Source organism: Macaca nemestrina, chromosome 1 (assembly GCF_043159975.1).
Source record: "Macaca nemestrina isolate mMacNem1 chromosome 1, mMacNem.hap1, whole genome shotgun sequence".
NCBI classification, from domain to species: Eukaryota; Metazoa; Chordata; class Mammalia; order Primates; family Cercopithecidae; genus Macaca; species Macaca nemestrina.
Window position 1 is genome coordinate 130,765,921 of NC_092125.1, and position 26,596 is coordinate 130,792,516.

General features: G+C 34.3%; 1 long non-coding RNA gene across 1 annotated transcript in view; it reads right to left on the reverse strand.

The window, feature by feature from the left end:
- Positions 1-254: 254 nt before the first annotated feature.
- Positions 255-26,596, reverse strand: part of LOC139356753 (uncharacterized) — a 162,647-nt gene continuing 136,305 nt past the window's right edge. Inside the window, exons 4-6 of the long non-coding RNA XR_011609146.1 lie at positions 18,108-18,201; positions 17,464-17,524; positions 255-1,737 (exon numbers count right to left, since the gene is read on the reverse strand). This is a non-coding gene — a long non-coding RNA (uncharacterized lncRNA). The remainder of the gene's footprint in view (positions 1,738-17,463; positions 17,525-18,107; positions 18,202-26,596) is intronic.

A 26,596-nucleotide genomic window follows, 5' to 3' on the forward strand; every position in this document is an offset into this window, starting at 1 on the left:
TAGTTGCAGATGTCTAGAGAGTAGGGCCACACCTGGGAAGCATTGTTAAACCATCATTTGAGAAACCCACTTGCAGAGGTTAAAAAGGCAGGAAAGGGATCTGTGTCTGGGATCCCTAAGATAACGCTGAGGCTCAATACTTTGCTAGAACTCACAGGGGTCAAAAAAGCTGTCATACTCAAACTTGCAATTATTATAGTTTATTGTTACAGATTAAAATTAGTGAAAGAAAACAGAGCATTGTGTGAATAAAGTCCAGGAGAAACCAGGCTCATGCTTCCAGGTGTCCCCTTCCAGTGGAGTTGCAAGGGAACACGTTCCTCAACACCATTTGATCAATAGTATCAGTAGTAACATATCTTATTTACATAGACAGTTGAATCTTATCAACAATGCCAGTAGTATACTATATTGTAGTATGATCATAGTACAATTTAATTTTATTATAGAACAAATCAGTAAGGATCATATACATTTTTCCTATGCTTTCCCACAGAATTGACCTTTGTCCAAATACCATACATTTTTTGAGTAGTAGTTATTACAATTGACCATGATTTGGTTATTTCTAGATTTCAAGTCGGTTGAGGATAAAGCCACCCTCCCAGTCTTCGTTCAAAGGCTTGTGCTGAAACTGGTTTCCATTGTGCACTGCTATATAGAAGGGCCCATCTCCCACTTATGAGAGAACTGTTCAGAACAGTTGCTATTCCTGTTAAAAATATTATAGTTATAGAATATGTCTTATTTTGACCTATTCTCCAGGCAATGACAATCATAGTGCATTAATGTGAATAACAAGTATCTTCATAGAACTTCCATAAATTTGGAGATGCATGATTCCTAAAAAATACGACCTTTGACTCTCCGCAGCTAAGATGAAGAGCCATTGCCCGTGGATTTCTTGGTATTACAGTAGTCAAGAAGCCTTGCTTAGGGGCTTAGGGTACAAGCTCTTTCTCAAAGGTATAACCTAGCATTATCCATCAGTATTGGTTGAATCAGCCTGATCCACTTCACTGAAGTCCCATCATCTTTCCAGGCCAATTCCCATCTTTGTGCCTTGCCTTCCTTCTAGAAGATAATTTAGTCTAATCTGCTATTTCCAGTTAATAAATAATTTTATTACCTCTGAATGTCATTTCTCATTAAAAGCAAAATTAGCTTGTGCCACAATACCTAGACCAGTATTTATTTTCCCTGAAACCCTTTTCTGTCTTGTGGGATAATGTTTAATTCACCATGAGTACTGTTGCCATTATGTGCTAGTGGCCTGAATGGAGTTAAAATATATATTTTGTATCCAAAAATGTTGGGTTCCACATAATAGAGTTAAATAAGTCACACCTACATTTTATATAGTCTGAGTATGCTATACTACTCTACACAGCCTTTTACCTCTCAGGCTAGGGATATTCTCCAGGAAAATTTGAATTCACTATGTGATACCTATTGCTTTATTCCCATGAGAAATTCATTGTCTTTTTTTCTATTCTGTTTAAGACTAAAAATAAGAGTGATGTATATGTGTGCATAGCACATTGTGACATGTTGGGAATGCCACTGCTATATTTCATTCATTATAAACAGGGACGTTTCTAAGCATTTGGTCATTGAGGTTTATAGTTACACAGTAATCAGTCTGATGAGAGCTGTGCACTTCATGATTCAACAGACCACTAGAGAGTAGTTCCTGGAAATTTCTTCCCAAATGATGTCTTTTTTAGTAGATACAACCTGAAAAGTAAGAGAGAAAAGATACTAGGACATTTCTAGAGTTACACTCAGTTATTAATAATTGGCCCAACTCGTCATCATATTATGTGACAAAAGTATCTCAGAGTTAAAGGTAAATCAGGTTTATAGGCTTCCGTTTTACTTTGTCAGGTTGCAAAAGCAGGATTGTTCTTAGTAAACATATGACTTCATCCTTTGGGTTATATGGTATAATTGTATTAAAAGATAACATCATTCTTTTATTCTGACTCTCTCTTGATGCATCGGTCTCCCTTGTTTTATAACTGATATATTTATTCCTTTACCCTCAGCTATTATCTCTGTTTTTCACAACTTGTCATTGATTTTGACTCCACATTTCCCAGATTTGGAAAGGATGTTATGGTAAGTCACTAAGCTGGTTCAGAATGCTGGCAGCAATACCAGTCTACCCAAAGTTTGTTCTATAATATATTCCCATTCATGTAGAGTTGTGTTATACAGACATAAAACTAGTGGTCTATCCCAACCACCAGGCAATACAGCAGCATTCACTATTCACTGTCAACCTAAATTTTGCCAAACAGATGAAAGCATATTCCATACAACCAGGCTCTTTGTAATTCTGGTACAAAGAATTAAAATGATGTGTTACTTATTTAGAAATTATCCCTACTTCTGATACCCACAGCTATAAACCTGGTCCTAAGCCTATGGCATCATATTGGAAAAAAATAAGATGATGTAAGGAAGAACTGTATGTTTATACCTGTATTATCTCTTATCCCCTGTGTACTATTCAGATTACTCCAAAGAAACAGAACCAATAGGATACACACACACACACACACACACACACACACACACACGGGTATACATATACATGTATAGATATTTATATGTGCATGCACACACATATATACCTTTTTTATGAAAATAGAGATTTATAAGTACAAAATTGGTTCATGTGATTGTGAACACTGGCAAGTTCAAAATCTGTCAGGGAGGGCAGCAGGATGGAGGCCCAGGGAAGAGATTCAGTTTGAGCTTGAACTGAAGGTCATCTGCTGGCAGAATCCCCTCTTCCTAGGGGAAGGTCAGTCTTTTTTTTAAAATAAAGCATTCAATGAATTGGATGAGGCCCACCCACATTATGGAGCTCAATCTACTTTACTTACTGTCTACCGATTTGAATGTCAATCTCATCCAAAAAAATATTTTCACAAAAATATATAGAATAATGTTTGACAAAATATCTGCTGCTATGGTCAGAATGCTTGTGTTTCCCCTAAATTTATATGTCAAAACCTTAACCTCCAAGGTGATGATATTAGAAGGTAGGGTCTTTGGGGAGGTGATTAGGTTATGAAGATAGAGGCCTCAACATTGGGATTAGTGCCTTTATAAAATAAGCCCAGGGGAGCTCATTTGCTCCTTCTGCTATGTGATGACACAGCGAAAAGGCACTCTCTATGAATCAGGAAATGATCCTCCACCAGACACTGAGTCTGCTGGTGCCTTGATCTTCGACTTTCCAACCGCCAGAACTGTGAGAAAAACATTTCTGTTGTGTGTAAGCTACCTAGTCTACGGTATTTTGTTATAGGAACCTGAACAGATTAAGATGTGGGTGCTATGGCCTAGCCAAACTGACACATACATTTGGCTATTACACTTTCTTAGCCAGTTACCTCCCCAGCAAAAGCAGAGGGATCTGTCTAGAGAGAAACTCCCCCCGGTGCCCCTCACACTCATGAACGTGTGTAAGCCAGTCCTTCATTCTTTTATCTTCCCCCATTTTACACAAAACATGTTACTGTGAGGCTGATATGAATCACAATATGTCCATTTAATGTAATGTCTTTTTGCTCATTGTTAGACACTATGAGCTGTTAAATGGGTTCCTTCGTTTGAAGAAATGTAACTCAGCAGTTCAAGACTTTAGGCATGCAAAAACAGTCATATCAGGCAAAATATATAAAAAATTCTGATATTTGTCCTGGAGATTGTCCAAGGGACAACACTGAAGACAACCATTTCTTTGGAATGTGCAAAGTGTGAGCAACCAAGACCTGCTGAGTTAGCACGTCCCTTCTTGATAATTTAATAAACAATATACTCTTTTTTATATAGCATGCTTTTTCCTGGTAGGAAACTCTGATGTGAGGCAGGTAAAGGAAGAAGAGTAAAGAGGTAATAGCTGGATTATCTGATTGAGTCTTTTTGCCTTAATGAGCTTCATTGTACAGTACACAAATCATCTTCTCACCAGAAAGAAACAATAAAATCTGTTTTAATGTAATTTGAACATAGTTCATTCAATTGCAGATACATAGTTTAATTTGCAATAATGACTGTGTTTAAAAACCAGCTCACATAATTACTAAAAATCTAACCATTAGTTCTCCCTAGACAATACAAGCTACCACCAGAATAGCACTGCTTTTATTTTATGTAATTATTCTATTTTACTTTTTCACTCCTCTCCTGAGTACTGCAAAGACGCTCTTAGTTCTAATCTTTTCGGTATTTTCATCTTTTGTTGGGGTCATTTTTTTCACAAAGAACTTTATTATGTTCAAATGCCTATGATTTCATTGAATTGCTTCCTTTCTGGAATATTTTATTAATTTGCTTTGTTCAGACTCACTTCTATGTGAAATTGTAAAATATGATAAAATTGGCATTTCATTTATAGCATGGGGGGGGGTTTGGTATATTACTTTGTACTTCTTGAATTTTAAACCATATAAACAAATAAACTCTTAAAAGATGATTTTCAACAAATTTTTATATCATTGACTCATTTTTATAACCATCTATTTATGGCTATATGTCTCAAATTCTTTTTATTTTATAAACATTTATTAAGTTCTTCTCATGTGCCAGTTCCTACTCTAGAGGATGAGGATTCAGCATATGCGAACTTTTAAAACTCTATGTTCTCATGTTGAGACAAATAATAAACAAAAAGAAAAAAAATAAGGAAACCAAATAGTATGCCTAGTAGTGATTGCTACAAGGAAAAACAAAGTAGAAAAAAATTATAGAAAATATTAGTACAATTGATCCTCATTATTTGCAGATTCTGTGTTTAAAAACATAGCCAACTCCCTAAAATTTATTTGTAACTCCAAAGTCAATACAGTGTGTTCTTGGTCATTCACGGCAGGTGCAGAGCAGCAAAAAATCTTGGGTCATCTGACAAACAGACTTTCCCAGACAAAGTCAAATAAGGCACTGCACACAAATGTCTTTTCACAATCTATTTTGTGCCCTGATTTTTACTTTGTTATGCTTTTTTTGGTAGTGATTTCACTATTAAAAATGGTCCCAGCAATAGTGCTGATGTGCTGTCTGGTGTTTCTAAGCACAAGTAGACTGAGATGTGCCTTACAGAAAACGTGACTTGTAATACTGCTGGCTGTGAGTTCAGGGTGAATGATCTATATTGTACATTAGATGAGTTTTCTTTTAACAGAAACACACATAAAACAAAATTATGTATTGATCAGATGATGAAAATCTTATGACTAGAAATTTGCAGGAACCTAACCCTCTCCTCCTTTGAGTAGCAATGGTTCAGTGTTCTTGGTGATTCAGTTTCACAGTGACTTTATAAACATAAGGATTTCAAATATTGAGTATTAACTGCAGTACAATTGCCCATACATTCTGAAAATGTTTTAATGTTAAAATCAATAAAATGTGTGAAGAAACAGAATCTAAGTGTGAACAAAAGAAAAGTGTAAATTCTTTAGGTAGGAGATTCTGGAAGGATGGACTCGTCCTGCTCTGAGGTGAGAAAGTTTGTGAAATAACAGGCTTATGGACAGATCATAAGTTAGTATTAAGACATTAACTTTATAGATGCATATTAAATATACAAGTGTAAATGTTGTATAGCTACTTAAAGATATAAATCTGTTGTTTGGTTTATGAGATTACATAAATTCATTAAGGATGTGAATTAGAAACATCCAGAGACACAATTCTGAAGCCTTATAATATTTAAAGATCAAGGAAATGGAAAGGAGCAGTAAAGTCACTTAAATGACATAAAGAAAAAGGAGATGAATGAGGTTATTTGTCTGAGTAGATAAATGACCTTTTAGAGATGTAACAAAATAGCTATAACAAGCCATCTACTGTCACCTAATAAAGGGCTTTGCCTGTGCAATTGCTTTCACTCTAGACACACAATTTTTCTCCTTCCTGTGGGATCTTTCACATTAGCATAAATCATGTTATATGATCTTGCTTATTCAAAAAGTATCCTTTGACATGGCTTACACCTTTCAGATACCTTCTGAAAGAGAACTTTTATACCACTCTATTCCTCATCTCCCACTGTTTTCCAAACCTATGCCAATTCAGCTTTCATTCCTAGTACTCCACGAAAACAAATCTGATAACCTCCACTGGAAACCTCCAGGCTTCAAAATCCAACGGTTAGTTTTTAATCATTATCTTGCTGGTTTCCTAACTATACTTGAAACCATAGATCATTTTTTTTCTTGATATACTTTCTGGGCAGTACACATTTCCAGTATCCTTCATTCTTAAAAAGTTGTTCAGTCTCTTTTCCTGGCCATTCTTCCTCTGGACATGTATATTCCTGTGTGCCACCCAGTTCCCTCCATAATTTCCACTTCTCTAAATACTTGGATAGCATAATCTTGTCTCATGGTTTTGAGCACCAATATATACTGATAACTCCTCAAAATATATCTTCAACAATCATTTATTTCTGAACCTCAGTGTTAAAAACTGAAATCATCCCTTTATATATGCTACTTGAATGTCAAATAGATACCTCAAGGAATATCTGTCCTAAGCTGAATTTTTTCTTTCTTCCCCCTAACCATGATCTTACCCTAATGTTTTTCAACTCAATAAATTATATTTCCATTTACAGAGTTACTCAGGGCAAAAGTCTTTAGAATTATCTTCAGTTTTTTTCTCACACTGCCCTGCCACTTAAACAGCAAATGTTTTAGACTGTACTTTCAAAATAAACCCAGAATCCAACCACCTTTTATTGCCTCTGTCTTATCAGCCTAGTTTAAGCCATCATATCCTCTCATCCAGAGCATTGCAGTAGTTCAAGCTTGTTGAACCTATGGCCTGTGGGCTGCATGCAGCCCAGGATGGCTTTAAATGCGGCCCAACACAAATATGTAAAGTTTTTTCAAACATTATTATTTTTTTTTTTTTGCAATTTTTTAGCTCATCATCCATTGTTCATGTTAGCGAATGTTATGTGTGGCCAAACACACAATTCTTGCTCTTCTAATGTGGCCCAGGGAATCCAAAAGATAGGACACCCCTGCAGTAGTTTTTTAATCTGTCCTTTTGTTTCTAAACTTGGTCCTTCTCTTGAAATTAATTTTTTACAAAACAAAGAGACTTTAAAAATACAAACCAAGTTGTATTATTTCCTGCTGAAATCTTCAATGCTCCCTGTTTAATGGCTTTGAAGAGTATAATCCAAATTATTTACCAAAGTTTACCAGGCCCTATATGATTTGGCTTCTGCTACCAATCAGTTTTCCTTTGCTCATCATGCTGCAGCCACACTGGCGTCTTTCCAAAACCTAGAAAATGTCAGTCATGAACCTGACTTTGGTAATTTGTTCTTATGTTTCTTTTGCCTTAAATTCTCTTCCACCGACTATTTTTGTCACACTTCTTTACTCAGAACTCCAGTCAAATGTCACCTTTCAGGGTAATCTTCTCTGGCTAACTTATATATTTTTATTTTCTTTATCTCATCCAGCTAAATGTAAGCTCAAAAAGGTAAAGATTTCTTTGTTTACCACTGTATTTGTAGTATTTCCTTTTTAATATCTCTATCTGGTTTACATTTAATACATATTCCTGATTGACCATTGCATTAGCCATTCTATTGAATATGTTCCAATTTCTTATCAATAGTAACATCTACTTCAGACTTTTATTTATTCAGCAAAGTTCTTTATAGATTATAAAGATTATAGATGCTTTAATGTGTATGACTTGAGGAAAAGCATTTCAGGAGGTAATATAATAATGGCTACTCTTGGCCAAAATTAAATCAAAATTTTCAAAACTTTTTTTTTTTTTTTTTTTTTTGGCAGGGTTTCTCTCCTGTTGCCCAGGCTGAAGTTCAGTGGCATGCTCCTGGCTTACTACAACCTCCGGCTTCCTGGTTCAAGCAATCCTCCTGCCTCAGCCTTCTGAGTAGTTGGGACTACAGGCATGCACCATCATGCCCAGCTAATTTTTGTATTTTAGGTAGAGAAGGGGTTTCCCCATGTTGGTCAGGCTAGTCTCCAAATTCTGACTTCAAGTCATCCACCTGCCTCAACCTCTCAAAATGCTGGGATTACAGGAGTGAGTCACCGTGCCCAGCCAAAATTTGTATTACATTTTTTAGAAAAGTGTGGAAGATACAACAAATGTTTTGTTGTCTCCAGATCATGACTTCTTCAGTACTCGCATCAATCCAGAAAATGGTGTAGGTTAGTATGTGAGAAGAAATAAGAAATAAGGGCACATTATGTGCTAGTATGACTCTACTTTTTTGTTTTTATAATTTTCCATATAAATTATCAAAACATGAGAGCATATTCAGTTCTGTGATTTCCAAGTCTATGTGTAAGTCTGTTTTTTTCTTTTTTTTTTCTTTTTTTTTTTTGGCATATTGTTTAATACATTCTGATGCTTGGCTGATCCATTTAGGCCAAATATAAACAGAAAAATAGCAAATTGATCACTAAATTGTTGCTCTATCTTGGAAGGTTATAGAATTGACATTTCTTAACTCTGTTATTATACAGCTAAATTATGTTCTAACAATATAGCATGATTTATTCATACAACTTATTTTGATGACACATTTGACAATATTTTGTAAGTGTTAACTTGAAGATACCACTTAAGGATTTTCTTATTGGTTTTTAGTCTAGAATTAAATTAGAACCCATCTTGACAGACTAGTACTTTTAAGTAACTATCTAACATAATGTTCTCTGTCTGTACTCTACCTATATAATTCAATCAACCCAAATAGGATAATGGAAATTATTTGATCTATTCTCATGAAGAGTTAATTAAATTAATGATAGAGACCATTGCTTCATGCCTGTATTATATATTTAAATGGCAATCAAGCTATTTCCTTGAGAATATGAAGTTCTCATCCTTCTTGTTGCAGTCCTCTTACCTTGTCCATATTAAAGTGGGAACTGCTCTCAATTTTAACTTCCATTTTCAAATTAGCCTTCTGTGCTTTCTAGTGAACCCCCTTTGGCTACTTTGAAAACTTTCTTTTTTCAGATCCAACACATGTTGCCATATTGCTTCTTTCTTCCTCCCACATTGTACTGGTATCATGTAATTTATGTGGCTGTTGGAGGTTTACATCCATCTGCTTATTTGGGTTTTTTTTGTGTGTGTGGATACATTTGTTGTGCTTGACCCCTATTAACCTCAACAGGGGTGGCACCAGGTTCAAGAGGCTAAAGAAGAGGTCTGGAGTCAGCAAACAAGACATAGGATTTTATTAGCCAGAACATTACATACAGAGATGGTCCAGGAGTGGCAGGATGGACAGGAGAAACTTACAGCCCAGTGGTGGTGGACTGGGTAGGAGAACAGCAATTGCTTTCAAAATACATGCAGTTTATTTGGTATGTTCACTTAGCACCCTCGCCCTAACGACCTACACCTGGCAACCTTCATCTACCCCCCCCACCAAACAAAGAACCTAGGTAGCCTGTATGGCCCACATTCCACCAGAAGGGACAGGGGTTTAGATATTCCTCCTAGTTAAGGAATGAATCTCCAAGTTGGCTAGTATCAGATTCCTTAGCTCTTAACTCCAAATATACACTCAAGTGCATCTACCATACAGGGTCATTCACAGGGTATACTTCAGTTATTGCTGTCAGGTGTATCTGCCTTACAACAATGTTACTTAGCTTTGTTGTAAATGTGTTTCATGGTTTTTTTTTTTTTTTTTTTTCTAGTGTTCTGTCCATTTTCATTTGAGAATTTGGAGAGATTTAAACAATGCTGTTTCCACAGCATCCTTCTAGATTTACCCTGTTTATTTTTTTAAAGTATGTATAATATAGGCATTTTGTCCCCCTTCTACAGAATGGAAAACTTTATGAATCCAATGTCTGGTAGATATGAAGTTTTGCCACTATAAAATTATTGCTATTTATAACATAATGTTGACTTTCTCTTTTGTTCTGTCAAACTGCCTGTGGAAAAGGCATTTTGAATGTAATGTTAACAGCAAGGTGCCTAGATTATTATAAATTCTACATTCTTCACAGGACATTAGGAGGATTAACATTTTTCCCTGCTAAATCAGTTATCTCAGTGTGTGGTGTTTTGTTCCTAACAGCAGTAATATTGTAAGAACAGGCAATTCAGTATAGCTATTGTGATACCAATACAGTATAGCTATTGTTTAATACTGAATTCAACCAAATACTTGAGAGATACACAAACCAGAAGTGCTTAAAACCTCATCAACCCTTTGTATGTATCACATTTCTTGTTGCGACCTCATTTTCTGTCTGTAGCATAAATCTGTCAAACACCTCTATAGACACTTCCATAATAGACCTAATTAGACTATATAATTACTATAGTTTGTTTGCATGTAAAATTTGTTATTATAATGTTATCTCAATATAAGTGAATTATTACTAAGCCAAATTGGAGAAGAATATTTGAGTAAGTGGCTTTGACCTTCTGTGCTCTTGGCTATTATTGTTCTTGCGCTTTATGTTATCAAACAAATCCACAGGTATGCTTAATCTTGTTTTGCTTCTCTCTATCTGAAAGACCTCTCTCTTATTCTTTCACAATATCTCTGAAATGTACTAATTTTAACCTCTGGTTTCTATTAGATCTTATTCATTTACCATTTTTCTATATCACATATGCACTCTGATCAATACTATCTACTCCACATATATGATGATTAAGTGATAACACCACCATTCGGAGTAGTAGGTTTTGCATTAATGTATGTTTGTTTCAGGGCTCCACAAATTAGTAGAGAAATTCTTTGGAGGAGGGTAGTCAGACCCTTCAGAAGAAGACAAAAGACAATTGGTCTTCTTAAACAATTTTCTAATCTTAGAGTAATTGCTGGCTTCTGTAGCTTCACCTAATTTTCATTGATTGTAGAATAAAGCGTTTCAAAAAGATTTTTATACTTTCCTAAGAGAAGATCATAGTAAGCTTCAGGAAATGATCACAGGAGATTTTTTCCATGTGAGATGACAGCATCACATTCTGGTCTCCTATGCAGAACTTGTGGTTCAAGAATGATATTAGCATGCCATATGCAGTATTCCTGCAAATAAGCTGTGGTGTTTTCTCTGCGCTCAGTCAACATTTATTGATTTTCTATATTTTACCTAAAATATGTAAATCAAAGCAGATTTTTAAAACTCTTAAAAAGATGTATAAAATGTACGTTAGACTCCTATGTTTGTTTTAGATGCCACAAAGCACAATTCTTTTTCTTCAAAGTCCAGAAAAAGGTTTTTTTTTAAATTCCTAATCTAGAAAATAACTTTCAACTCACTTTAAGTCAAAAAATACATATAATCCATGCATTAACTCTCCATTTCTTTAGATTTATAGTCTCTTTTTTCCTTTTAAGAGTTTGATGAAGCTTTAATCAGTTTAACACCTCTGAAAACCTGGATTTCATTCGGATCTCTGTGAGAAATTACTTAGGGATTGTTTGAAAATGCCTTAAGACTCTCACCACACTGCTGCTTTACTCTTTCCTGCTATTTACAGCCACATGCTTTAAAAAAAAAAAAAAAAAAAAAAAAAAAAGTTAACTATGGAAGCCCAGCAGGACTTCTCATTTCTAAACAAGTCTCCAAGGGGCAATAAAGCATTATAGACTAGATACAAAATCCATTAGTAGGCATATTAAATGAATCCTGTTGAGGAAGATATTTCTGCATCTTCCACTGAACAAGCTCAGAGAAGGTAATTCCCCCAAATAAGCACCTGGAAAATTCCACTAGGAGGAAACTTTTTTTTCGTGTGTGTAATTCAGTTACTTACTTCTGGGTTACAAAGGACTCAAAAACGTAACGTTTTAAAACAAGAATGATTTATTGCTCTCAAATGCTATGGTTCACCAGGCTTAGCTGTGCAGTTCCTCCACTCCATATGGACTAGCTGAGGTCACTTACACAGCTGCATCCAGATAGGAGCTCTGTGGGGTCAAGAACGTCCAAGATGACCTCTCTTCTTCTGGGCCCTCTCCCTCTTTAGCTGCTCACATTTAATAATTGAATCTGAACTTTTTTTGTTTTGTTTTGTTTTGTTTTTTTTATTTTGAGACGGAGTCTCACTCTGCCGCCCAGGCTGGAGTGCAGTGGCCGGATCTCAGCTCACTGCAAGCTCCGCCTCCCAGGTTAACGCCATTCTCCTGCCTCAGCCTCCCCAGTAGCTGGGACTACAGGCGCCCGCCACCTCGCCCGGCTAGTTTTTTTTTTTTTTTTTTTTTTTTTTTTTTTTTAATTTTTTAGTAGAGACGGGATTTCACCGTGTTAGCCAGGATGGTCTCGATCTCCTGACCTCGTGATCCGCCCGTCTCGGCCTCCCAAAGTGCTGGGATTACAGGCTTGAGCCACCGCGCCCGGCTAAATCTGAACTTTTTTACAGCATGTTGCCTGGCCTTCAGAGAGAGCTTTCCAAGGTTGTAAGCCTCAATATGTGTTTATATCAAATGCTTTCACGAGACTTGCTAATGTTTCAGTAGCCAAACACATCTCTTGGACAAGCCCAGGATCTGTGTGATAAGGAACTACATAGACGAGTGAATGACAGAAGATACTGTTCTTTGTGGGTACCAATGAAAGTCTGCACTGTACATCTATGTATATGTGTACATACGTGTGTGTTTAAACTTTCTCAAATATATATGAAGATACTTGATCAGATAAATATATGTACTTATTAATCCACTTTCTGAAGCTCACATCTACTAAAAATTATATAGATTTTTTCTCTTTTAGTTTGATAGTTAACATATTAATTTTTATTTGGATTTAAAGCTCTTTAAATATGTTTCTAATTAATTCTGTTTAGTTGGGAGAAATACCTACCCTTTCCATGCCTCAAATTCCTAAATATTTAAATTGATTTTTATGATGGTTAAATAATGTAATTAAGAATGAATTGTGCAGATTATTATCAGACTATGTACTGTGAAGAATGCAGCATCTAAGGGGTACAGTTCTCATAGTTTAAATATGTATTGTTTAAATGTCTTTAAATCAATATAATATTATGCTTAATCATGAGAAAATTATAGATACATAACAAGAAAATTTCAGCAGATGAGAATAAACTATCTGGTGTTAATAGATCAGTATGTTGACATAATTTTCTGAAATAGAAAAGTGTTGCTATTGTTATTTCAGGATCATTAAAAAATGAATTTAAAATCAAAATTCCTTTGTTGATTATGCAACATTTAAAATAAGCAAGGAGATACTTTTCTAAATGTTCAGATTATTCATTACATTAGTGCACTAAATATATTTGTCACATTGTATTTGCACTTCATTATGACATGTTTGTTTACCAGAATGATATGATTCATTTACTATTTTAAACCTACTGAAACATTAATTATGATACAAAAAAAGGTAATAGATATTTCCCATGAATAATTCACCAAAAATAATAATTGAGATTTCCATAATTATATAATTATACTATAAAAATCTAATTTTTGTTGATTATGTAATTGAATACATTATTTTACAATTTAAACACATTTTATATTAAGTTAAAATGTTATCTATTCTAATATATTGTTTTATATTTTCCTCCTATGTGACAGAAAAACTTTGTTTAAAATAGATTATCATTATCAGAAAATAGAAAATGAGAAAACATCACACACAAGAAAAGAAAAATATATTTGATTATTGCATAATTTTTGGAGAAAATTAATTTAAAGTTGGGAGAACTTTAATTATTGTATAATTAAAGTAGAACGAAAGAAATATAAGTAAATAAAAATACTTCAGCTCTATTTATTTCGGAAGAATGAAGACTTATGGAACACTGTTTAATTTTAACTTCCACTATCAGGTCAGCCATAATAGAATTTCTTTAAAGCACACACAGGAAGAAAGAAAATCTTAGGACTTTTTTTAACCAAATGAAGTTTATAACAATCATTATTTGTGTTGTAATTTGAATATTAAACACTATGCACTCTAGTTAAAAACTTTCTATGCACTAAAATATTTAATCTTTCCCCAAAAACATATCAAATAGGAAGTTGTTTAAAACTCATTTGTTTATCTATATTTTAAAATGGTGGAAAAAAGATAGATGCTAATTATTTATTCTACTTTTAATAATTTATTATTTTTCTTTCTTTTTTTTTTTTTTTTGACACAGTCTCACTCTGTCATCCAGGCTGAAGTGCAGTGGCTCAATGTCTGCTCATTGCAACCTCTGCCTCTTAGGTTCAAGTGATTCTCTCACTTTTACCACCCGAGTAGCTGGGACTACAGGCACGCACCACCATGCCCAGTTAATTTTTGTATTTTTAATAGAGACAGGGTTTTACCATGTTGGCCAGGCTAGTCTCGAACTCCTGACCTCAAGTGATCTACCCACCTCGGCCTCTCAAAGAGCTGGGATTACAGGCATCAGCCACTGTGCCTGGCCTAGTATTTTTCAATGTCATAAATGAACTGGCAATGGAAAATATAAATAAAAAGAATATAAGAGGTTGCAAAGATCAACAGCACTTATCACATATTCATAGTCAGCATAAAGAAAATAAATGCTTATTATAATGACAATGACATTTCAATCTAAATTGAAATATAAATATAAAACATACATGACTAATAATGTTACAGAACAAAGTTTATATAAAATTGAGAAAATAAAATTATACTAATTATAAATGTACGATATTCCTAATTCTAATACTTGGTTAGGTGGTGATATGAGATAGTCTATTAAATACAACAACTATTCTTACATATAATGTCATAAAATTTTATTTCATGAAAGTAAGGTGTGTAACCATTTTATAACAAATTCATTAAAATTGAGTTCTTAAATATCTTGATTAAAATACAAACTTTTTATTATTTTATTTATTAAATAGATTTTATAATGTATAGATAACAACTGTATGTTATTATTATTATAGATAAAGAAATAAATTTATATCTAAAAATCCTTTCCTGAGGAAGGGATTTTCTAATTTGTAGGGAGATTTTTGTGGGTGAGTGGCAGTGACAAAAATAACGTGTACAGATAGAATTTTAGTGTTCTTGGATCTTAACCAGTGCAAGTACAGATGACATAACTACATAACAATATAGATCTCTTCTAGCTATTCCCCACACCTATTTACCTGGAAATTAACCTCTTATCCAGTGATCAGTACTTTGTACAAACTCCTGGGATATCACATTCATATTACAGAAAATAAAGAAAAAGTTTAAGCCATAAAAAATAAAAGTACACATGTACCTTCATGTGTACACACAGGAATACATAATCACATATTTATCAAATGGCAGACTCAGGGGAGATGAATCAAAAAGGAACAGAAACTTATGCTGACTGATGGAAACATGGTAAAGACACTATAAAGTAATCGAGCCTCAAAATAGCTTATCATTGTGGTTTGAGAACAACCAAATTAAGAAAACAAAAAGTTCAGAAAGAGCCAGTTCTATAATCGTATGTCGCAAAAAATGCTATTAGAGTTTCCCAAATAGTGTTCCTTTTGCTCTAAATTCTTGAAAATGTCTTTATTGAACTAGCTCTTTAATTCCCTGCTCTTTAAAGTTTAGTCTTATGCCTTTCATTTCAACTCAAAAATTAAAGCTAAATGAAGGGGACATGTCTTATGTTTCACTCAGAATTATTTTCACTTTCTGGTGATTTTTATTGTATTTTCAAACTCAGTGTTGTGGCATATCTTAGTATTATCATATTGAAGGAACTTCACACTACTCTCTCCTGTCCCTGTCCCTGTAAATAAAAATAGATTTCTGTCTCATCCACCCCACTGGTTTTCCACATAGGCCCAGACTAAATACCACAAATAGACACAATCTGTACCCTTTATGTAAGTCAATAATCAAATTGTTTTTCACATGGAAGAAAATGTAGTTTCTGTCTTTCTTAGTTTAATGAGATAAAATTAAAAAGAAACACATTAGCATATCTTCAAACATAAAACATCAAATTTACTTACATAATTATTGACCAAAAAATCAGTTTGAGAGGAGAAGCAAGCCTCCTCACTTCGAGTGTAAGGACAAGAATTGTATATTCCACTGCTCTGGTGGTTGTTTATGAAGCCGAAGATTGTGTTGAATATGTCAAAGACTAAATGAACATTTGCAGATTGACTAATTCCAAAATGCTATATGAATTAAGCCCACCAATGTTTTATAATGTGATACATATGAAGCACTACGTAGCAATATGGCATAATGAAGGAATACATATTTAGTTTTTGTTAATAATATGTATCAGAGTAACAGTGTACCAACATTTTCTGGAAAAAGATACATTGTTTGCCAAATATTTTACAATATACAGACTAGTGATTTTCAGTTCTAAAGCCTGCAATTTTCAGTTACCTGAAAATTTTGAATAAAGCTAACTTGTACATGTACCTATTTTTGAATATATGACTCAAAATAAATGCTTATTCATACCTTACTTTAGATAATGATTACTAAAATTACAAGATTACTTTATAAAATTGAAATAATATATTCTTCAGACACTTAGAGGTATAGAAAGATAATTCAATACAATTTCCAAACTACAATCATATTTTTAATGCATAGAAATATAGTAGTCCCCAAAAGAAATTACACATAAAGTTGTTTTGCATATCTGACAATAACAAAATAATTATCTCATTGCATTATTTTCTAGGATTGACCTTAAAATTATTCAAAACTTTACACTCATGTTTCCTAACTTCCTAAGAACTTTATATTCTAGCCATTATGGTTATATTAAAAATGAAAAATGAATATTTGTCTATGAGGAAGTTATATAATATACAATATATTTAAGAGATGTTCTAATTAAATATTAATGTTTGTGCCAATTATTCAGATAATTTTATCCAAATGTGATCAAGTATTTGAATGAATCTGAATATTTAGTGTAAGCATTCTGGTAATCATGAATTTCTTAGAAATAATGTCAAAGATTTGGGCTATGTTTAATTAGTCTGCATCCAAAATACTTGTTTAAAAATTTTTGTCAAAAATTTTTCTAAGGTACTGTTTTTCAAATAATGTTAGAATACGTTATGGATGTCAATGTCAGTCATTATGGAAATAACTGGCGATTTTGGGAGCTACCTAGTGTCTGAAAACAGGATAAATGCACATAACCTAAGATACACCTAACCCAGAAATTTGAAATCAATATAAAGCAATTACTCAAGGCTCAGGTGACAGATTCTGTGGATTAAAAACACAGATTTTTGGATTCACTTACTAGCTGTGCACCAGGAACAAGTTAATTTACTGATCAGCGCTTCAGTTTCTTCACTGTAAAGTGGGAAGAATAACCAATTCAATGGCAATTGCAAAGCTCATATGAGTTAATATGTGTCAAGAACTCAGAACAATATCAAACAGAATTAATGCTACATTAAAGTTATTGATATATTATTAGTATTCAAATTATTACCTGGCTCACTGGAGTGAAGTACCTGTTGAAGCTGAGCAGTTGATGTGTGAACTAATCATTGCTATGGAAGAAAATGAAAGAGATAAATAACAAGTACTCTAGAAAGCATGAAATGAAGAAGGTGAATGGCTTGACAAATTCAAAGGACGGACTGAAATCCAGTGTCTTTTGGTTACTGCTTACAAAATCAAGCGGAACTGTATTCTTTTAAGTGACTAAATTATAAAGTCTGTTGAATTCATTCCCCTGCCATGTCTTTAATGTGAATGTTAAAGGCAACAACTGGAAAAGTTGAACCTTGAAAACTTGAATGTTTATTTAGGAGGAAATGTGTGGTAAGCCTATTCCAAATTACTTGAAGATTCCATAATTACTTATTGGTGAGAGTTACTTTGCAAGAAAAACTACGCCACCCTACTTCCCAACTTCAAACACTCTTCCTTTTCTTCAGTACAAACCTGAGCAATTGTGAAATTACAATGTAAACACTAGGAGCAAAAATGTTCTTACAAAAGTTATGTAAGCGGCAATTTATATTAGCAAAAATGTTATGAATATACATGAGGAACACATGTATTTGCCAGATCAATAAGGGAAGAACAAAAGTTTAACTGGATTGAAGTTATAATATAGATGCTACTTACTAGAGGTTCTGAACTCAATTTACCAGGTCAAGCAGCTGGGGTATCTGTAACTGTTTGCTTCGTTTGTTAGTTGAAATCCGTAGTCAATTGTGTCCTATGATAAATGAAGGTGAAATATAAGAAATAATTTCTTATAATGTATTAGGATAAATCAAAAGTAGGGAGATATAAACATAGACAGATATTATGAGATATCATTCATACCCCTTAAATAATATCCCTGAAAATAACCACAACAAAAAAAAACATAGGAGATACTTCTTTTATTAAGGCACTAAGAAATAGACACTAAAGTGAGGACCTGTGTCTTTAAAAAGCTATGTAGTTTAGATGTTTTTGGTAGTCTGAAAATGTTTCACAGGGTGTTGCAATTGACATGGATCCCAAGATTCCAAAGCATGTATCCACATGTTGTTTATAGCAGAGGGAAAGGAGCAGAACAATTTCAAAGGCCAGTTTTGGAAGGAAACGACAATCAAAATGGATTCACCAACAGGAATCTTGATAGTAGCTATATATTCACGACATTTTTAAGGAACAAAATAGATAAGGAGGCCAGCAAAGTTAAAAAATAAAAAAAATAAAAAAAAAATAAAAAAAAAAAGGTAAAAAGAGGTTCTGAAGGCAAATAGAAGGAAGATTTGAGCCCCAGGATACAGAGCCAATGTCAGTCATACAACGAGGCCAGAGTCAATTCACATCAAAGATCATTCAAAGAAATAGAGGCTTTTCTCTTGAAGAAAACCCCTACAAACATTATAAGTTCAACATGTAAATTGCTGTTCTAGCTCACCCTAAATGTGTCTCCTTTGTATCATTCACCAAAGTAGCTATGCAATAGAAAACGGAGGGTCTCAGACAATCTGGATGTTATTATGCTCTGGCTCTGAGTTTGTGTATTTTCCTGGAGAAACATAACAACACTTCTACTCATCAAAATGAGAAGTATAGTGCCAGGACATAAATGCAGTATTTATTTTTATGAAATTTGCTTCATGGTAGATCGTTGAGAACAGATCTTCTCTCAGTTCCAGAGTTTAATGGCAGGAAAATCAGTTACATTGATAACTTGACTCCCAAGGGAAGGGCTATACTGTTCAAGAAAAGCTTACAAAATTATCTTTCTCTGTCAAAGAAGAAAGCAAAAACAATACAACATACCTGAAGTAATTATAAAGTTAAATACCATCAGCAAAGATGAAATATTAACAGTGGGTGAATCTTATCAAATCTTCATTTACTTGCCAGCTTTACAATTAATGAAGATTGATTGATTTAGCACAATGACAATGAATTATTAAAGCCTTACTCAGGTGGTGACTCCCATTACAGTTTCTATTCTAGGTTTAGTTTTCTTTAGAAAAGCAAATCAGCACATCTCCTGGCATTAGGAATGCAACTTTTGAATTGGTACGTGCTATTTGTCTGAAAATCAATAAACAGAGAAGGCTATGCTTTGTTCCACTAAGCAACAACAACGTACCGTTACAGTCTTTTCACATAATTGAGCCAGTGTGCTGATCCTGTACAAAAACTGGGTCTACAGGGACTCTAATTTTTTCACCGCTTTAGAATTCAGCTTGCTAGTCCACAACAAGGATGACACAATAATGAGAGAAGATATTTCATATAAAATCATGTAAAAGACTAGGATGAGAAGCTCATGTAATTATTGAGGCACAGAAAAACACTCTTTTATTTAGAAGAGATATAATGTCATATCAAGGGCCTATTAGATATATCAACTTATTTTTAATATTAAATAGGTTTTGAAATTTCAAATAATCTTTTAAATTATTTGTATTAGGATGTGCGTGGGGGCTCACGCTTCTAATCCCAGCACTTTGGGAGGCCGAGGCAGGTGAATCACCTGTCAGGAGTTCAAGACCAGACTGGCCAACATAGTGAAACCCCGCCTCTACTAAAAATGCAAACAGTAGCCAGGTGTGGTGGTGGGTGCCTGTAATCTCAGCTGCTTGGGAGGCTGAGTCAGGAGAATCGCTTGAACCTGGGAGGCAAAGGTTGCAGTGAGCTGAGGTCACGCTATTGCACTCCAGCCTGGGTAACAAGAGCGAGACTCCATCTCAAAAAAATCAATAAATAAAATAAATAAATAAAAAATAATTATTTGTCTTAATTTTTAAATTATATTTTTGTGTATATTTACAGTATGTAATATGTATTGAAATATGTAGATACATTGTAAAATGATTACATCAAGCTACTTATCACCTTACATACTTATTATTTTCTATGTGGTATAAACTTTAAAATCTACTCTTTTAGCAATTTTAGAATATACAATGTATTATTATTAACTATAGTTACCATGCTGTACAATAGCTCTCCAGAACTTATTTCTGCTATCTAACTGAAACTGCATCCTTCGACCAATGTCTCCTGTTCTCCCACATCAGAGCTCCTGGTAACCACCATCTACTCCCTACTTTTATGAATTCCAGTTTTTTAGATTCCACATATAAGTGAGATCATGCTGTGTTTTCTTTCTCTACCTAGTTTATTTCATTTAGCATAATGTCTTACACGTTCATCACTATTATTGCAAATGTCAGGATTTCTCTTTTTAAGGCTGAATATATTTCATTGTGTATAAACTTTTTTTATTTCCATTCATCTGATGATTGACACCTAGATTGCTTTCATTTCTTAGATATTGTGAATAACGGTGCAATGAACAAGGGCATACAGATATCTCGATGGCAAACTGGTTTAATTTTATTATCCTTTCTGGTAATGTGTTTGTTTAATCTTTGTTTTATGTTCGTACTGGGTTAACCATCTTCTTCTTATCTCTATACCAGTTCCTTGCATATTCTGGATAAGAGTCCTTTATTAAATAAGTGTATTAAATTATTGTCACATTAAAGACCAGAAAGCTTGAACTTACTTGACCATATCTCTGTTATTGGTGAAATCAGTTTTTTGATAGGCTATTCAGAACTGTCCCATATTAATGTTTAGTGTTTATATAAGGATAATGTTTTTGCTCAAGGTCATGAACCAAAATAACTTTGTATTAGTCAGCATAAATTTGTGAGGAGAATGCTTTAATCTCTTAACTTTTCTAATATTTTTCCAAACCTCCAATAGTGTCTTAACAGTAAATAATAGTTACCAAATCAATCCCTACTTTGACTGTTTCATACTTGGAGAATTAGCCACATACAGGTGTGCTTGTAATGTAGAGGAACTGAGAAGAAAAGAATAATTTAATAGGTGTAAACCCCAGCAATTGGATGGGGCTTGCAAAAAAAAAAAAAGAAAAATTGTCATGTTCACATATGAACAACTAAAGGAATCAAAATAAGGCCACTAATGTGATGATTAAGACAATTCAATTTTTATTTATTTTCATCCTAAGGATGAAAATGAAGGTTGTAAATTAGCTTACATCAGATCAAAAATATAATTTCGTGGTATAGACTAGATCTTGACTTTCTTTAAAGTCTAGATACCTAAATATATATGTTTATTTTCATTTGTAAGGAATTATTTTCACTTGAAAAAACTAGTTTAGTTTTATTTTTTTTCTCATTCTTTAGTTATTTACAGTGTGTAGGTATACATAGATTTTTTAGAAGATAATTGTAATAATCCAAGTTAGTTTTAAAGTAGTTTCACTCAAGGAATCTTTCTGAGAAAGCCCGTACTATTTGACTACATTTATATTTCTTAGCACACCTGCACTCGAATCCCCCAGGTAATTACACAGGATTCTATTAAAAGCAGACTGCTGTTTCATACTTTACTGAATTGCTAATCTGCTCCTTGTGCATGGAATCTCTTCCCTTTCCTCCCCCAATCAGTATATCTATTCCGATTCCCCTAAAAACTTTTCTCAATAAAAAAAAATGAATAATAATTCCTTTGTGTTTTTATTCTACTCTATGATGTGTTAATCAAAGCCTGTGTTATTTTGTTGTGCATTTTTATTATGTTTATTTTTAATTGAGACATATTCATGCATGTTTATGAAGATTATGTGGTATTGTGATATATGTATACACTGTAATTATCCAGTGAGAGTACTTTGGATGTCCACTACTTCTTTATGGTAGAAACAAGCAAAATCCTCTTTTCTAGCTATTTGAGATATACAAAGTTATTGTTGACTACAGTTGCCCTACTGTACAGTAGGGAACCAGAACTGATTCTTCCTCTCTAATTGTAACTTTGTACCTGTTGCCCATAGTCACCACATCTCCTCTTGCCCAGTCCTTAGTAACTTCTATTGTAATCACTATTCCTCTGAGATCAAATTTTTTAGATTCTGAATATGAATGAGAATATGCAGTATTTAAAAAAATGTCCTCTAGGCTCATCCATGTTGTCACAAATGGCAGGATTTTATTCCCTTTTATGGCTGTATAATATTCCATTTTGTATACATGTCCCATTTTCTTTATTCATTCATTGTTGACTACCTAGATTAATTCAATATCTTGGATATTGTGAATATGCTGTGATGAATATGGGAGTGAAGATATCTCTTTAACATACCAATTTTTAAAAAAACAATTACTTTAACTTCTGAGATACACGTGCTGAATGTGAGAGTTGTTATATACATATGTGTGCCATGGTGGTTTGCTGCACCTATCAACCCATCAATTAGGTTTTAAGCCCCGCATGCATTAGGTATTTGTCCTAATGCTCTCCCTCCCCTTTCCCTCAACACCACTCTGATAGGCCCCCTTTGCAGGAACATGGATGAAGCTGGAAACCATCATCCTCAGCAAACTGACACAGGAACAGAAAACCAAACGCCTCATGTTCGTTCTCACTCATAAGTGGGAGTTGAACAATGAGAACACATGGACACAGAGAGGGGACATACCAATATTATTTTCCTCTGGAAACAGTATTGGGGTTACCGGAGTGTATGACAGTTTTATTCTTAGTTTATGAGGAGCCTCCATACTGTTTCTTATAGTGGATATAATAATTTATATTCCTACCAATAGTGTATAAGGGTTTCCTTTTCTCTGCAACTTTGCCAACACTTGTTATCATTTGTATTTTTGATAATAACCATTCTAACTGGAGTAAAGTAATATCTCATTGTTTTTACTATTTGCATTTCTATCATGATTAGAAATATCGAGCATTTTTCCATATAACGGATGTCCTTTTATATGTCTTCTTTTGATAAATGTCTATTCAGGTCTTTTGCTCAATTTTTAATGGGATGATTTGTTTTTGTTATTGAGTTGTTTACGTTTCTTATATATTCTAGATATTAATTCCTTGTTAAACATATAGTTTGCAAATATTTTCTCCCATCCTGCATGTTGCCTCTTCTCTCTGTTGACTGTTGCCCTTTCTATGCAGAAGCGTTTTAGGTTGATGTCATCATATTTGTCTGTTTTTGCTTTCATTGCCTGTGCTTTCAAGGTCTTTTTTTGCCCCAGCCCAATGTCATGAAGTATTTCCACTGTTTTCTTCTAGTAGTTTCATAGTTTCTAGTCTTACTTTAATTTACTTTCTTTAATCTATTTTGACTTTACTTTTGTACATGATGAGTAATAGGGGTCCAGCTTTCTTCTTCTGCATGTGAATATTCAATTTTTCTAGCACCATTTTTTAAAGAGATTGCCCTTTCCCCAGTGTGTGTTTCTGGCATCTTTGTCAAAAATCAGTATAATATAGATGCGTAGATTTATTTCTGCACTCCTTTTTCTCTCTTTTTTTTTTTTCATATGTTACTGTTTTATTTCTGAATTTCTCAAAAGAATTTTTTTTTAAATTTATTAATTATTATTATACTTTAAGTTGTAGGGTATATGTGCATAACGTGCAGGTTTGTTACATATGTATACTTGTGCCATGTTGGTGTGCTGCACCCATCAACTTGTCATTTACATCAGGTATAACTCCCAATGCAATCCCTCCCCCCTCCCCCCTCCCCATGATAGGCCCCTGTGTGTGATGTTCCCCTTCCTGAGTCCAAGTGATCTCATTGTTCAGTTCCCACCTATGAGTGAGAACATGCGGTGTTTGGTTTTCTGTTCTTGTGATAGTTTGCTAAGAATGATGGTTTCCAGCTGCATCCATGTCCCTACAAAGGACACAAACTCATCCTTTTTGATGGCTGCAGAGTATTCCATGGTGTATATGTACCACATTTTCTTAATCCAATCTGTCACTGATGGACATTTGGGTTGATTCCAAGTCTTTGCTATTGTGAATAGTGCTGCAATAAACATACGTGTGCATGTGTCTTTATAGCAGCATAATTTATAATCCTTTGGGTATATGCCCAGTAATGGGATGGCTGGGTCATATGGTACATCTAGTTCTAGATCCTTGAGGAATCGCCATACTGTTTTCCATAATGGTTGAACTAGTTTACAATCCCACCAACAGTGTAAAAGCGTTCCTATTTCTCCACATCCTCTCCAGCACCTGTTGTTTCCTGACTTTTTAATGATCGCCATTCTAACTGGTGTGAGATGGTATCTCATTGTGGTTTTGATTTGCATTTCTCTGATGGCCAGTGATGATGAGCATTTTTTCATGTGTCTGTTGGCTGTATGAATGTCTTCTTTTGGGAAATGTCTGTTCATATCCTTTGCCCACTTTTTGATGGGGTTGTTTGTTTTTTTCTTGTAAATTTGTTTGAGTTCTTTGTAGGTTCTGGATATTAGCCCTTTGTCAGATGAGTAGATTGCAAAAATTTTCTCCCATTCTGTAGGTTGCCTGTTCACTCTGATGGTAGTTTCTTTTGCTGTGCAGAAGCTCTTTAGTTTAATGAGATCCCATTTGTCAATTTTGGCTTTTGCTGCTGTTGCTTTTGGTGTTTTAGACATGAAGTCTTTGCCCATGCCTATGTCCTGAATGGTACTACCTAGGTTTTCCTCTAGGATTTTTATGGTATTAGGTCTAACATTTAAGTCTCTAATCCATCTTGAATTAATTTTCGTATAAGGAGTAAGGAAAGGATCCAGTTTCAGCTTTCTACTTATGGCTAGCCAATTTTCCCAGCACCATTTATTAAATAGGGAATCCTTTCCCCATTTCTTGTTTTTGTCAGTTTGTCAAAGATCAGATGGCTGTAGCTGTGTGGTATTATTCCTGAGTGCTCTGTTCTGTTCCATTGGTCTATATCTCTGTTTTGGTACCAGTACCATGCTGTTTTGGTTACTGTAGCCTTGCAGTATAGTTTGAAGTCAGGTAGCGTGATGCCTCCAGCTTTGTTCTTTTGACTTAGGATTGTCTTGGAGATGCGGGCTCTTTTTTGGTTCCATATGAACTTTAAAGCAGTTTTTTCCAATTCTGTGAAGAAACTCATTGGTAGCTTGATGGGGATGGCATTGAATCTATAAATTACCTTGGGCAGTATGGCCATTTTCATGATATTGATTCTTCCTATCCATGAGCATGGTATGTTCTTCCATTTGTTTGTGTCCTCTTTTATTTCACTGAGCAGTGGTTTGTAGTTCTCCTTGAAGAGGTCCTTTACATCCCTTGTAAGTTGGATTCCTAGGTATTTGATTCTCTTTGAAGCAATTGTGAATGGAAGTTCATTCCTGATTTGCCTCTCTGTTTGTCTGTTACTGGTGTATAAGAATGCTTGTGATTTTTGCACATTAATTTTGTATCCTGAGACTTTGCTGAAGTTGCTTATCAGCTTAAGGAGATTTTGGGCTGAGACAATGGGGTTTTCTAAATATACAATCATGTCATCTGCAAACAGGGACAATTTGACTTCTTCTTTTCCTAACTGAATACCCTTGATTTCTTTCTCTTGCCTGATTGCCCTAGCCAGAACTTCCAACACTATGTTGAATAGGAGTGGTGAGAGAGGGCATCCCTGTCTTGTGCCAGTTTTCAAAGGGAATTTTTCCAGTTTTTGCCCATTCAGTATGATATTGGCTGTGGGTTTGTCATAAATAGCTCTTATTATTTTGAGGTACGTTCCATCAATACCGAATTTATTGAGCCTTTTTAGCATGAAGGGCTGTTGAATTGTGTCAAAAGCCTTTTCTGCATCTATTGAGATAATCATGTGGTTCTTGTCTTTGGTTCTGTTTATATGCTGGATTATGTTTATTGATTTGCGAATGTTGAACCAGCCTTGCATCCCAGGGATGAAGCCCACTTGATCATGGTGGATAAGCTTTTTGATGTGTTGCTGAATCCGGTTTGCCAGTATTTTATTGAGGATTTTTGCATCGATGTTCATCAGGGATATTGGTCTAAAATTCTCTTTTTTAGTTGTGTCTCTGCCAGGCTTTGGTATCAGGATGATGTTGGCCTCATAAAATGAGTTAGGGAGGATTCCCTCTTTTTCTATTGATTGGAATAGTTTCAGAAGGAATGGTACCAACTCCTCCTTGTACCTCTGGTAGAATTCAGCTGTGAATCCATCTGGTCCTGGACTTTTTTTGGTTGGTAGGCTATTAATTATTGCCTCAATTTCAGAGCCTGCTATTGGTCTATTCAGGGATTCAACTTCTTCCTGGTTT